Source organism: Chenopodium quinoa, unplaced genomic scaffold (genome assembly GCF_001683475.1).
Source record: "Chenopodium quinoa cultivar QQ74 unplaced genomic scaffold, ASM168347v1, whole genome shotgun sequence".
Classification (NCBI taxonomy): domain Eukaryota; kingdom Viridiplantae; phylum Streptophyta; class Magnoliopsida; order Caryophyllales; family Amaranthaceae; genus Chenopodium; species Chenopodium quinoa.
In genome coordinates, this window is record NW_018743722.1 from 2,958,983 (window position 1) to 2,973,183 (window position 14,201).

Genomic DNA, 14,201 nt, shown 5'->3' on the forward strand with positions numbered 1-14,201 from the left:
CATTAGAGGCTCGGGAGCCACGTGCATTAGACTGTTGGGGATTTTGATTTTGGAAGTTGTTCCTGTTACCATTGTTATTCCAATTTCCCCTGTTATTGGCATTCATGTTCTGATTGTATTGCCCTTGATTACCTGCATTTTGTTGGTAATTATTCTGATTACCAAAATTACCATGTTGATTATAAGACCCTTGGGGATTTTGGTCCCTTTGGTTCCTGTTTCCCCACTGGTTTTGCTGTTGGTAGTCAGAATTATTACCCTGTTGATTATAATTGTTCCCTCTTTGATTAGGTGGTAAATATCTGTTATTGTCATTCCTAGGTCTATTATCATAAGACAAGGCCTTGACTTGTTCATTATCACACTCATTACCATCATTATAGTAAGATTGAAATTGGGAATCTACGTTACAGGCAGAGGTATCATGGTCATAAGACCCACAGTTTTCACAGAATATACATCCAGCAGGCATATTATTAGAGTTAGAGTGCATACCTGCTCCCTTAGAATAGGATGGAAGATTTTGATGCGGTGGAGCGTTGAGTTTCTCTTTGATAATTGACATTTCCTTACCTAGATTTACAATTTGCGATGTCAAATTCCCGATTGCATTAAGATGGTCTACCGAATAGACCGCTCCTCCACTCTTGCTCGTGGCCTCTCGCTCTCCATCTTGCCAATCCATGTGGTGTCGTACCACATCTTCTATGATATCAATGACTTCTTCTTCGGTTTTGTTCATAATGGGGCCACCTGCTCCCGCATCCAAACTGGTCTTCCCTTGAGGACTCAATCCTCCATAGAAAATCTGTAAAACTTGATATGTTGGGATTCCGTGGTGTGGGCACTCTCTTTGATACTCCTTGTACCTTTCCCATGCTTCGTAGATTGACTCCCCACTCCGCTGCCGAAATCCCTGGATCAAAGCTCTAGCATCGGCCGTCTTCTTTTGGGAATAAAATCTTCCCAAGAATGCTGTCGTGACATCATCCCAAGTGTGTAGAGAGTTCGGCTTCACCTCCTTCTCTAACCATTCGAGAGCTCTCCCAATAAGTGAAAAGGGGAAAAGCTTCAATCTCACGAACTCTTGATTCACCCCATTAACCTTGATGGTATTGCAGTACTTCTCAAATTCGTTCAAATGAGCCAAAGGTCTCTCATGCTTGGCACCACTAAACTGCCTTCTCTCGATGAGGGTGATCATAGCCGGCCGGATCTCAAAATCATTGGCCTCAGTAGTGGGTGGAGCAATCCCACTTGAAGCTCTATACGCCCCAGGAGTTCCCAACTCCTTAAGGGGTCGTGGTGCTGGTCGATTGGGTTGGCGCGGTATGTCTTTCATTGGAACCTGTTGTGTGTTGTGTTCCTTTCCTTGAGTGTTTGATGACGTCAATTGAGATTTACGATTGCTCTTCAAAGTTCTTTCGATTTCTGGATCGAAGGGTATTAATTCTCTCTGTTTAGACCTGCGCATACACACTAACCAAACCAATTAAACAGCAAGGCTACAAGTGTAGCCAAAAGGGAAAAATCTTTTTGTGCTTTTTTATGATGAACTAGACTCAAGAAATCAAAAAGCAATTAACAAACATCGTTCCCCGGCAACGGCGCCATTTTGACGAGGGTTAAATCGGTCGCTACAATCTAACTCTCAATCAAACAATACTTATACGAACACCCTATAACCAAGTACAATGGAAAATAAAGGTTCGGTCCACGAGGAACGAGAGTAATCGCAAATCAATCTTAAACCTAAGCTAGTTCGAAATCAATGGAAAATGGTGTTCTAAAATACTACTAATAAGATGGAATAAATCAATAAACTAAGACACTAGGGAGAACGGGAATCCGCCTAACCATTGGTAACTAAGCAACAAGGAATCACAGAGACAAACGGGATATGCAAAAACTATAAGTCTGATCAATATCATGTGATAGGAAGACAACGGGAAATACTAAGCTTGGATTTCTCATGCACTTAACATTACTCGATACATAATCAAACCACATTCAATAATGAAATACTCAATTCACAATCTCTTGTTCAAATCAAGAATATCATGCAATCAAATTCAAGATTCTAGGTTAGCTACTCCTATTATAATGAATTAACATGCAATCGCATATAATCAATTTAATCACAATCCGTTTATCAAAATCAATCCTCAATTACATAGATTACCTAGGCCGGGTTTCATCCCGAAACCCTAGCTAGGAGACTACTCACACATATTCATAATCAAAGCAATAATGAATTCCAAAAGCATAATAGATATAAACATGAATTCTGATTAAGGAATAATAAAGCTTGATTAATAAACAAGAATGAATAATACCAATTGTATTGATGCGAATCAATGGAAAAGTTCAGAACTTTGATATCCGTCGTCAATGAATAATACAAAGAATCTTCGCAAATCTTGCTTCAAATCAATCCAAGAAAACTAAAATCTCCAGAATAATCTCTAAGCAAACAAATGAATCTCTAATACTAAGAACTTTCTCCAATAACTCTCTACAAAGGCTCTCAAAACTATCTCTAAAAAACTCTCCCTTAACCCTTACAATCGGGCTATATATATATGTTTTAAATCGGAAAGTAAATCGCAGGCTGCCCTTCGTGAATCGGCACGACCGTGCTGGAAGTGGCACGGCCGTGCAAGCATGGCAGTAGCTGATCCGCAATATCTTCAATTATGGCACGGCCGTGCTGAATTTGGCACAGCCGTGCTAATGCCTGGCACGGCCGTGCTGAATCTGGCACGGCCGTGCTAATGCCTGGCACGGCCGTGCTGAATCTGGCACTGGCACGGGCATGGAAATTGGCTTGGCACGGCCGTGCTAATGCCTGGTACGGCCGTGCTAAAAGTGGCACGGCCGTGCAGCATAGGCAGGAAGGTTGCAGGCACTTTGGTCTTCTTAAAACAGTCACAACTTCTTATCCAGAGCTCCGTTTGAGGCGTGCAATATATCGTTGGAAAGCTCTTCAAGTCTACTTTCCAATGCAGTTGGAATCACTCCATTATCATTTGTATACCGAAAGTTGTGAGCAAAATAGTGAACAGGTGTCATATTTGTGAACTGTTCTGCCTTGCCTGCTACTTAACTTGCCTTTCAAGGCCTTGAGAACCGCAGCAAAGCCTTAGCTTTGTGGACTAGGATCGATAATAGCCTGATTATGCATCAAGGGTTCGGGACTCGACATAACTTGGTCAACTATACCTGTTAACACACCAAAAACAGACCGAAACCCGTGAAGCACGTAATATGAAGGAAACGAGTGTAACAAGGCAATAAACGACCAAAACGGGCCTAAATACATCCAAAATCACCCATTTATATGCCTTAAAGCGCGCCCTAATGTGCGCTTGTCAAAATCCCCCAAGCTACACTTTTGCTAGTCCTCGAGCAAAACTAAGGGATACACACACACACAGGATCAAATAAACTATTGCCATTACATGTAAATCCAATTTAGCACGGAATGAAGTCAATGGATCCTACTTAGAACAACCATGCACGGAATGAAAACTCACTCAAACAAGCAACGAGACACACAATCCAAGGTATCGTTGATCAAAATGCAAACAAAACCTAAACCAAGCATAGAGAACAAAGAAGTCATGCTTCCCTCTAAACCCAACCAAACCGGCCACGTCTCCCCTTTTGCTTCAAATCACCACCCTAATTGGCCCCTCGTGATTCCTCGAAGGAACCGGGAAAAGTGATATTTTGAGGAAATAACAAAGGTATCCCGACATCTCGATTACGCATAATCTTTCCATAGGGTTGAAAGGTATCTCCCTCCACCGTTTGAGAACCGAACACCTCTAAAGTCTAAGAGTCTTAAAGGGTTGTAATGTATTGGCAATGGGTAAGGTAGGTGAAAACAATTTAAAAAATGGGGTTAATTCCTAAATGAAGCGCAAGAATCACAATTCTCAAAAACAATAGTTCAAAAGATGCAATTCACATTCCACAATAAACATTGATCACACTTTTACACATCCAAAACTCTCTATGTTATACACACTCAAATCACCTTTTTCAAACTTCAAAGCTTTTATTCATATGTCCTCGCCTTTTTCACAATTCGGACGGCTTTTCTCCTTTTTTTTTAATTTGATTTTCTTTTCTTTTTTTTTTCTTTTTTTTTTTCAAAAACAAATTTTCATATTACATCTTTACAATTAAGCTCACTTTCAAACTTGCTCAAACCAACTATCGATCATTATTCTTGATTTATACACAATAAGCTCAAAAAAACCTTGCGAGGTAAACGCTTCACAACTAAGGGTTGGTAAAACATCGGCCATCGGGTTTGTAACATGGGTAACCAAGAATGGAATTAAAGGCTCAACATGGTTAGCAAGTAAGATGATGTAAAAAGAAAATTAATTTGTAACAAAACAAAAGGAACAAGAATAAGAAAAATGAAAAAGGTGCCCTCTTCCTCCCTTAAAAGTGTCAAGTCGGTCTTGGGAGCTACAAGTCAACACAAAGATCGAAACATGCGTAATCAAGGATCCAAATATGCCACTCAAGAAGAATGATGAAGGCTAGAACAATAAAACCTCACGGGATTCAAAAACAAAGCAACTACCAATTAAGGGGATCAAATCCACAAATGGGAAGCGACTCCATCTTACCACAGCCCAAAGGCATAGAGTTTCACATGACAAAAGTGTTCTAACAACCTACCTTCGCCTAGACTCGTCTACATTGATCAACAATAGACTCAAACTGTATATTCATCACTGGCTTAAGTAGAAATAGATATTCCACACACATTCATTCACGTTTCGAATCCAAATATGAGCATTATTCCAAAAGTTTATGCAATTAGACAAGTTTATCACGATCCAAAAATATAGGAAAAGACTATGAAGCAAATCATATAAACTAGACTACACATTCTCATAACAGAAGCTTTTCCTATATTGCACACATATATAAACAACTAAGTAATCTAAACAAGCTAAATGGCTCATAAAGAAGCATGAAAATCACATAATAATCCCAATCGACAAACAAGTGATCAATTGATATCAACATCAATGATCCCAGGTTCTTTAGAACCGATCAAACATCCTCGAACCATTCAACTTCTTCCTAAACTAAACTATCCTAAGCACACAAAAACAAAAAACTAAAGGAAAAAGGGAAAGATTTCACCAAATGCTTCTTGAAAACACACTAAGACAACATGAGATGCGGCGAAACTCCTAATGCTACCTCCATGAGTCTTCATATCTGCACAGGTTAGATAGAAACAAACCAAAACGAAACAAAAAGAAACTCGTTTTTTTTATTTTTTATAGGAATATGAAGAAAAACAAGGGAAAATCAACAAGGAAACCATTCACCCCCCCAAGCTAGTATAGACATTGTCCTCAATGTCAGGCATCGAGAGACTACCTAGAAGGCAAATAGGGAAAGAGAAAAGTACCTCATTGATTGGGTCTCGGGTTGCCTCCCGGAAGCGCTTCTTTAACGTCATTAGCTTGACGCAACACATGGATTACAGGTTACCCATAATCAATACTTGCCATTGCAGTGGAGATAAGCTCACCATTCTTATTCTTGACAATAGTCACCGCCCCTTTCTTAGGTACTACAAACACAGGGGAAACCCTTCCTTGATGTGTTGGAAGGGGTTTAAGCTTTACCTTTGGTGCTTCATTAGCCTCCTTTGCAGTGGCCACATCTAATGCATCTAGAAATTGCTCCTCCATGTCCCTGTTTTCCTTGTTCTCATTCAACTCAAAATCATGATTAGTATAGAATAATTCGTTACGCATATCAGAGACAATGGAATCAACAGTGTCAACCATCATGCAATTATCAGAATTAGAACAAGGATATTTCATAGTTTTATTTAAATCAAAATCTAAAACCTCCTTTCCTACTTTCAATGAAATCTTGGCACCCTTTACATCAATAAGGGCCCCCGAAGTAGCTAGGAAAGGACGTCCTAGAATTATAGGTATATGAAAATCCTCATCCATATCTAGGACCACAAAGTCAACAGGTATGACAAACTTCCCCACCCTTAGGGGAACATCTTCCACTTTACCCTTTGGAAATTTGATCGATCGATCGGCTAATTGAAGGGATATGTTAGTGGGAAGAAGTTCTCCTATATTAAATCGTTGATAAACAGAATATGGCATGAGACTAACACTAGCTCCAAGATCACACAAAGCATTATCAATATTCATTTTGTTTATAGCACAAGGGATTGAAAAGCTACCCGGATCTCCTAACTTAGGAGGCATTTTGTTCATTATTATAGCACTACAGTGTTCAGTGAGGTTAACAGTTTCTACCCCTTCACAGTTTCTTCTACCACTCAATATATCTTTTAAAAACCTAGCATAGTTAGGCATTTGCTTGATAGCATCAGTGAATGGTATAGAAAGGTGGACTTCTCTCAAGGTCTCTAAAAACTTCCCGAATTGGGCATCTAGCTTATGTCTCACATATTTTTGGGGGTAGGGGAGTCTATGTAATAGGTCGGGTTCATTGGTTTGTGCTCCCACCTGTTCCTTTGGGACCTCATTAATTTTATCTTTTTCTCTGGTCCTCTCATCCTCACTTCCTACAACATTATCAGTGATAGGTGGAGTCACAGGTTGACTCCTAGGGGGTACTACTTCATCGCTCCCCCTCAATGTCTTTCCACTCCTAGTGGTGATAACATTTACAGAGTTTTTAGGGTCAATACCTTGAGGCGGTAGTTTTGAAACTCCAACCCCATCTTTTATAGCACTAGCCAACTGAGAAATCTGGGTTTCAAGCATCTTATTATGTGTCATCACTTCACTAAACTTTTTATCAGTGGTGGACATAAAAGTGTTGAACATTTTGGCCTGGGACTCCATCATCTCCTCCAAACTAGTCCTTTGCGATGGTCCTTGAGCATTGTAGTTGTCATTAGAGGCTCGGGAGCCACGTGCATTAGACTGTTGGGGATTTTGATTTTGGAAGTTGTTCCTGTTACCATTGTTATTCCAATTTCCCCTGTTATTGGCATTCATGTTCTGATTGTATTGCCCTTGATTACCTGCATTTTGTTGGTAATTATTCTGATTACCAAAATTACCATGTTGATTATAAGACCCTTGGGGATTTTGGTCCCTTTGGTTCCTGTTTCCCCACTGGTTTTGCTGTTGGTAGTCAGAATTATTACCCTGTTGATTATAATTGTTCCCTCTTTGATTAGGTGGTAAATATCTGTTATTGTCATTCCTAGGTCTATTATCATAAGACAAGGCCTTGACTTGTTCATTATCACACTCATTACCATCATTATAGTTGGATTGAAATTGGGAATCTACGTTACAGGCAGAGGTATCATGGTCATAAGACCCACAGTTTTCACAGAATATACATCCAGCAGGCATATTATTAGAGTTAGAGTGCATACCTGCTCCCTTAGAATAGGATGGAAGATTTTGATGCGGTGGAGCGTTGAGTTTCTCTTTGATAATTGACATTTCCTTACCTAGATTTACAATTTGCGATGTCAAATTCCCGATTGCATTAAGATGGTCTACCGAATAGACCGCTCCTCCACTCTTGCTCGTGGCCTCTCGCTCTCCATCTTGCCAATCCATGTGGTGTCGTACCACATCTTCTATGATATCAATGACTTCTTCTTCGGTTTTGTTCATAATGGGGCCACCTGCTCCCGCATCCAAACTGGTCTTCCCTTGAGGACTCAATCCTCCATAGAAAATCTGTAAAACTTGATATGTTGGGATTCCGTGGTGTGGGCACTCTCTTTGATACTCCTTGTACCTTTCCCATGCTTCGTAGATTGACTCCCCACTCCGCTGCCGAAATCCCTGGATCAAAGCTCTAGCATCGACCGTCTTCTTTTGGGAATAAAATCTTCCCAAGAATGCTGTCGTGACATCATCCCAAGTGTGTAGAGAGTTCGGCTTCACCTCCTTCTCTAACCATTCGAGAGCTCTCCCAATAAGTGAAAAGGGGAAAAGCTTCAATCTCACGAACTCTTGATTCACCCCATTAACCTTGATGGTATTGCAGTACTTCTCAAATTCGTTCAAATGAGCCAAAGGTCTCTCATGCTTGGCACCACTAAACTGCCTTCTCTCGATGAGGGTGATCATAGCCGGCCGGATCTCAAAATCATTGGCCTCAGTAGTGGGTGGAGCAATCCCACTTGAAGCTCTATACGCCCCAGGAGTTCCCAACTCCTTAAGGGGTCGTGGTGCTGGTCGATTGGGTTGGCGCGGTATGTCTTTCATTGGAACCTGTTGTGTGTTGTGTTCCTTTCCTTGAGTGTTTGATGACGTCAATTGAGATTTACGATTGCTCTTCAAAGTTCTTTCGATTTCTGGATCGAAGGGTATTAATTCTCTCTGTTTAGACCTGCGCATACACACTAACCAAACCAATTAAACAGCAAGGCTACAAGTGTAGCCAAAAGGGAAAAATCTTTTTGTGCTTTTTTATGATGAACTAGACTCAAGAAATCAAAAAGCAATTAACAAACATCGTTCCCCGGCAACGGCGCCATTTTGACGAGGGTTAAATCGGTCGCTACAATCTAACTCTCAATCAAACAATACTTATACGAACACCCTATAACCAAGTACAATGGAAAATAAAGGTTCGGTCCACGAGGAACGAGAGTAATCGCAAATCAATCTTAAACCTAAGCTAGTTCGAAATCAATGGAAAATGGTGTTCTAAAATACTACTAATAAGATGGAATAAATCAATAAACTAAGACACTAGGGAGAACGGGAATCCGCCTAACCATTGGTAACTAAGCAACAAGGAATCACAGAGACAAACGGGATATGCAAAGACTATAAGTCTGATCAATATCATGTGATAGGAAGACAACGGGAAATACTAAGCTTGGATTTCTCATGCACTTAACATTACTCGATACATAATCAAACCACATTCAATAATGAATACTCAATTCACAATCTCTTGTTCAAATCAAGAATATCATGCAATCAAATTCAAGATTCTAGGTTAGCTACTCCTATTATAATGAATTAACATGCCATCGCATATAATCAATTTAATCACAATCCGTTTATCAAAATCAATCCTCAATTACATAGATTACCTAGGCCGGGTTTCATCCCAAAACCCTAGCTAGGAGACTACTCACACATATTCATAATCAAAGCAATAATGAATTCCAAAAGCATAATAGATATAAACATGAATTCTGATTAAGGAATAATAAAGCTTGATTAATAAACAAGAATGAATAATACCAATTGTATTGATGCGAATCAATGGAAAAGTTCAGAACTTTGATATCCGTCGTCAATGAATAATACAAAGAATCTTCGCAAATCTTGCTTCAAATCAATCCAAGAAAACTAAAATCTCCAGAATAATCTCTAAGCAACTAATGAATCTCTAATACTAAGAACTTTCTCCAATAACTCTCTACAAAGGCTCTCAAAACTATCTCTAAAAAACTCTCCCTTAACCCTTACAATCGGGATATATATATATGTTTTAAATCGGAAAGTAAATCGCAGGCTGCCCTTCGTGAATCGGCACAGCCGTGCTGGAAGTGGCACGGCCGTGCAAGCATGGCAGTAGCTGATCCGCAATATCTTCAATTATGGCACGGTCGTGCTAAATTTGGCACGGCCGTGCTAATGCCTGGCACGGCCGTGCTGAATCTGGCACGGCCGTGCTAATGCCTGGCACGGCCGTGCTGAATCTGGTACGGCCGTGCTGAATCTGGCACTGGCACGGACATGGAAATTGGCTTGGCACGACCGTGCTAATGCCTGGCACGGCCGTGCTGAATATGGCACGGCCATGCTTAATCTGGCACTGGCACGGGCATGAAAATTGGCTTGGCACGGCCGTGCTAATGCCTGGCACGGCCGTGCAGCATAGGCAGGAAGGTTGCAGGCACTTTGGTCTTCTTAAAACAGTCACAACTTCTTATCCAGAGCTCCGTTTGAGGCGTGCAATATATCGTTGGAAAGCTCTTCAAGTCTACTTTCCAATGCAATTAGAATCACTTCATTATCATTTGTATACCGAAAGTTGTGAGCAAAATAGTGAACAGGTGTCATATTTGTGAACTGTTCTGCCTTGCCTGCTACTTAACTTGCCTTTCAAGGCCTTGAGAACCGCAACAAAGCCTTAGCTTGGTGGACTAGGATCAATAATAGCCTGATTATGCATCAAGGGTTTGGGACTCGACATAACTTGGTCAACTATACCTGTTAACACACCAAAAACAGACCGAAACCCGTGAAGCACGTAATATGAAGGAAACGAGTGTAACAAGGCAATAAACGACCAAAACGGGCCTAAATACATCCAAAATCACCCATTTATATGCCTTAAAGCGCGCCCTAATGTGCGCTTGTCAGTGGCAACGACCGACAATTTTCCATGCTTGAGGAAAAACTTGTCTGATGATGAGATTGCAAGTCTCTGTGTATCGAGAACCTTGCGTCGTGAATTGTCTTTGCTTGGGAGATGATCACTTAAAAATGATGATAGTTTGCTTGTCCCCAAACGTGGGCTATAGTTGGTTCGATTGTCCCCGAACATGGGCCGTAGATGGTTAGCTTGTACCCGATTGTGGACTGTAGATGGTAAGCTTGTCCCCAAACGTGGGCTGTAAATCGTTAGCTTGTCCCCGAACATGAGCTGTAAGTGGTCCGCTTGTCCCCGGACGTAGGCTGTCGATGGTTCGTTTTTCCCCGTACGTGGGCTGTAAATGGTCCGCTTGTCCCCGAACGTGGGCTATAAATGGTTCGCTTGTCACCGAACGTGGGCTGTAAATGGTTCGCTTGTCCCCGAACGTGGGCTATAAATGGTCCGCTTGTACCCGGACATGGGTTGTAGATGGTTTGCTTGTCCCCGAACGTGGGTTGTAAATGGTCCGCTTATCCCCAGACGTGGGATGTAAATGGTCCTCTTGTCCCCCCGTGGGCTGTAATTGAGACTTGCAAAATAAAATTTACCAAGGGATTTGTATAGACTATGATTGACTTAACCAACTGACTTTACCAAGTTTGACTTGACCCGACATGACATTTATATAACTTGTGGTTGTTCGTTTATATGGTGTGTGTGTGCAGACACAAGAAATCAAAAATGCAAAAGCAAAAATTTTCCGCCATTTTTGTCATGAGACGAGTGAAGGGTACTGACTTTCTCCCGAAAAAGAAAGAAGTGAAAACTGAACTTTTATTTTTTGAACTTCCCTCGATGAGAAATTTTTGAAAAAGTTTTTGAACTTCCCCAAAAGAAAAGACATATAGAAGTTTTGAACATCCTCGTTGAGCAAGACAAAATGAATCGCATGGATTGAATTGCTTTTCTTTAAGATATCTTATGCATGATGCATGTTCTTAGGCCATTAGGCTAAGGACATCATGTGACACGATAGATGAATGAACTTAGGTTATGGAGCTAAGCATCATATATGGTTTAAAGAAACGATAATGAACGTTGCTTAAGTCTGGAAGCTAAGCACGTATATAGATGAAATGATTGATGAGTATTGCATAATGAATGTTGCTTTGGAAGGATCTAAGCACGATATGCGATGCATAAGACATTGAATATTTCTTAGGTCTGGAAGCTAAGCAATATAAAATGTTTCTTTGGATGTTACCTTGAATGATGTTCTGATGAAACATGCACAATGTTGGAACAAAATTTCATGATAAAGGGTTCCTAAGGGAAAGATGACATGCCTATGTATGTGTGAGTGATGTGTGTGTGAGTGATACTAAGGTTAGGCTGCAAAGGTTATGATGATGGGAAAAGATTTGAGAATAGTCGAGATGGTGACTCTTTAGGCTAGGTAGGCTAGATGATGTGGGTTCAAACTCCCAATTTTAGCTCTAGATGGATAGGGTCATAGGGATAGGCATTGGTTATTCTATGACTCGATCATGCATAAGAATGTGGCCGCATCTCGATGTGAGGTTGCCTACGTATCCATTAGGAATCAGGCCGAATGTATCTCTAGCCGAACTTTGCACAAGTGTATGTACACCTCAAATAGGTATTTCAAGGGTTGTAATGTGGTTAAGCTGATGGTTTAAGGAAGAAAAGGGTAAAGGCTCAAGACCCGAGAGAAACCCCCCAAAGATATGAAATTGTGTATTTGAATTTGCGAGTTTTATTTATTATATTTCTTTTGTTTTAAATTTCTTTTCTTCTTTTTTTTCACATTCTTTTGAATCAATGTAGGCAATCTCAGATCATGCGCTCCATCACTCACTTAGCATTCATGTTTCTCAGGCACGGTACAAAGCACTCGATGAGATGCACAATTTGAGATGTGTTCATATCGAAGACATTGGAACACTTGCCTTTAGACATATTTTTTTTAATTTACTTATTCTTTTTTTTTAATTTGAACTTGCTTTTTGACTGTTACACAAATTGCACACCCTCCCATCCCATTGTTAAGTGAATGTGGGTTGAATAAATAATAAGGTCAATCGTTAAACGAGGCTTAAAGTGGTTGACAAAGAAATGGATATGTGATTGAATGGTTAATAGGGAATAACAAGGTTGCAAAGGTGCCTCGAGTCATTGGTGTACCTTATGTTTAGTTCGGTAATGTGTTTTTTTTTTTTTTTTTTTTTTTTTTTTTTTTTTTTTTGTGAAAATGATCGAGATGTAAAGAATACACAATTTTATTGATGAAAGTGGTGAATAAGTTAACAAATTTATCAAATTATAGAAAGGGAAATCTATGCTAGACTTGAATTGGGGAAAGGGAAACTAAGAAAAAGAAGCAATCATGAAATCTCGTGTGAAGGGCTCTCCATGCGCCTTGTCTTCATTGCTGCTTGTCACTTCTTACCACTTGGAGGGATGAGAAGTTTGATGGAATCTACTAAGTCTTGAATGGCATCCTTCAAATTCCAGCATTGTTCGGTAGAGTGACCCCTTCCTTGATGGTACTTTCAATGGGTATTAGGATTTCATTTGGCGTTCCTTTCTTTAGGTTTTGATTCTGGAAATGGCCTAATAGGTATGATCAAGTCTTGACTATAGGGGCGATCAAATGCCGCATCATAAGTCATTCCTAAAGGAGTATAAGTTCTCCTTTTTTTGGGCAATGGAGAATCAACAGCTAACACTTCATTTAAACCAACTTGGCTTATATTTTTGGTAGTATTTTCATGATTAGAAGAAGAAGAAGAAGGAAGGTCGTTCTTCTTATTTTTCCAAGTGTTATTATTGTTACTACCAGCAGTCTTTATTAGCTCATCCTCGATATTGATGCCAATGTCGTATACAGCTTCGAAAGTGGTCAGTGGAAGAAATTTGAGATGTTCCCTATACTTGTGAGTCAAATTTTGGATAAAGAGGCAAACCATCTCTCTTTCTTTGGGAGGATCTACCAAAAGTGAGTCCATTTCCCTCCAACTGTTCAGATAAGCGGTGAAGCCTTCATTCTCTTTCTGTTTGAGAATGAAGAGTTCACGTTAAGATGTTTTGGTTTGAAGGTTACACTTGTAACGATTCATGAAGCTATAGGTGACATCTTTCCAAGTTGAAGTACGCTTGGCATCTAGGGAATAAAACCATTGCTGGCAAGCATGCTCTAAGGAGAGAGGGAACACCATAGGGAAGAGTGCTATGTTCAATCCCTTTATTTCTATGGTTGTAGAGAACGCCTTCAAATAGAATATTAGATTGTCAGTAGGCTTGAACTTTGGAATATCAGCAGTGGAGAACTTTTTTGGGAGCCTATCTTTCACATCCAAAGGAGTGGGAGGCTGATCCACATAAGTGAAATCCTCAGAAATCTTACTCATCTGTTCCTTCAATTTGTCAAGAGTAGAAACAATGACCTTGTTTTGTTCCATGGTAGTGACCCCTAGTTGTGAGCGTTTGTACCATGACAGCGAGTGTCTCGATGATCTTGTTGAGATTCTCAACGTCTTCCTTAGTGGCCATTGGAACAAACTGAAAGTCATTTGAAGGTGATGGCGAAGTTTTCTTTGAATGCCTCTAAGGAAGACTTTCATGTCATATTATCCCAAATGTGTCTCCCCAAAACCAAACCCAGTGATGAATACTTTTCATGTCATTTAATTATCAAACAAAGTGAAAGTGTGGAAAGTCTAATGATGAGGATGTTTTAATTAAAATATTTTTTCTTTCTATCCTCTAAAATATTTCTTTTCTTACCCTAT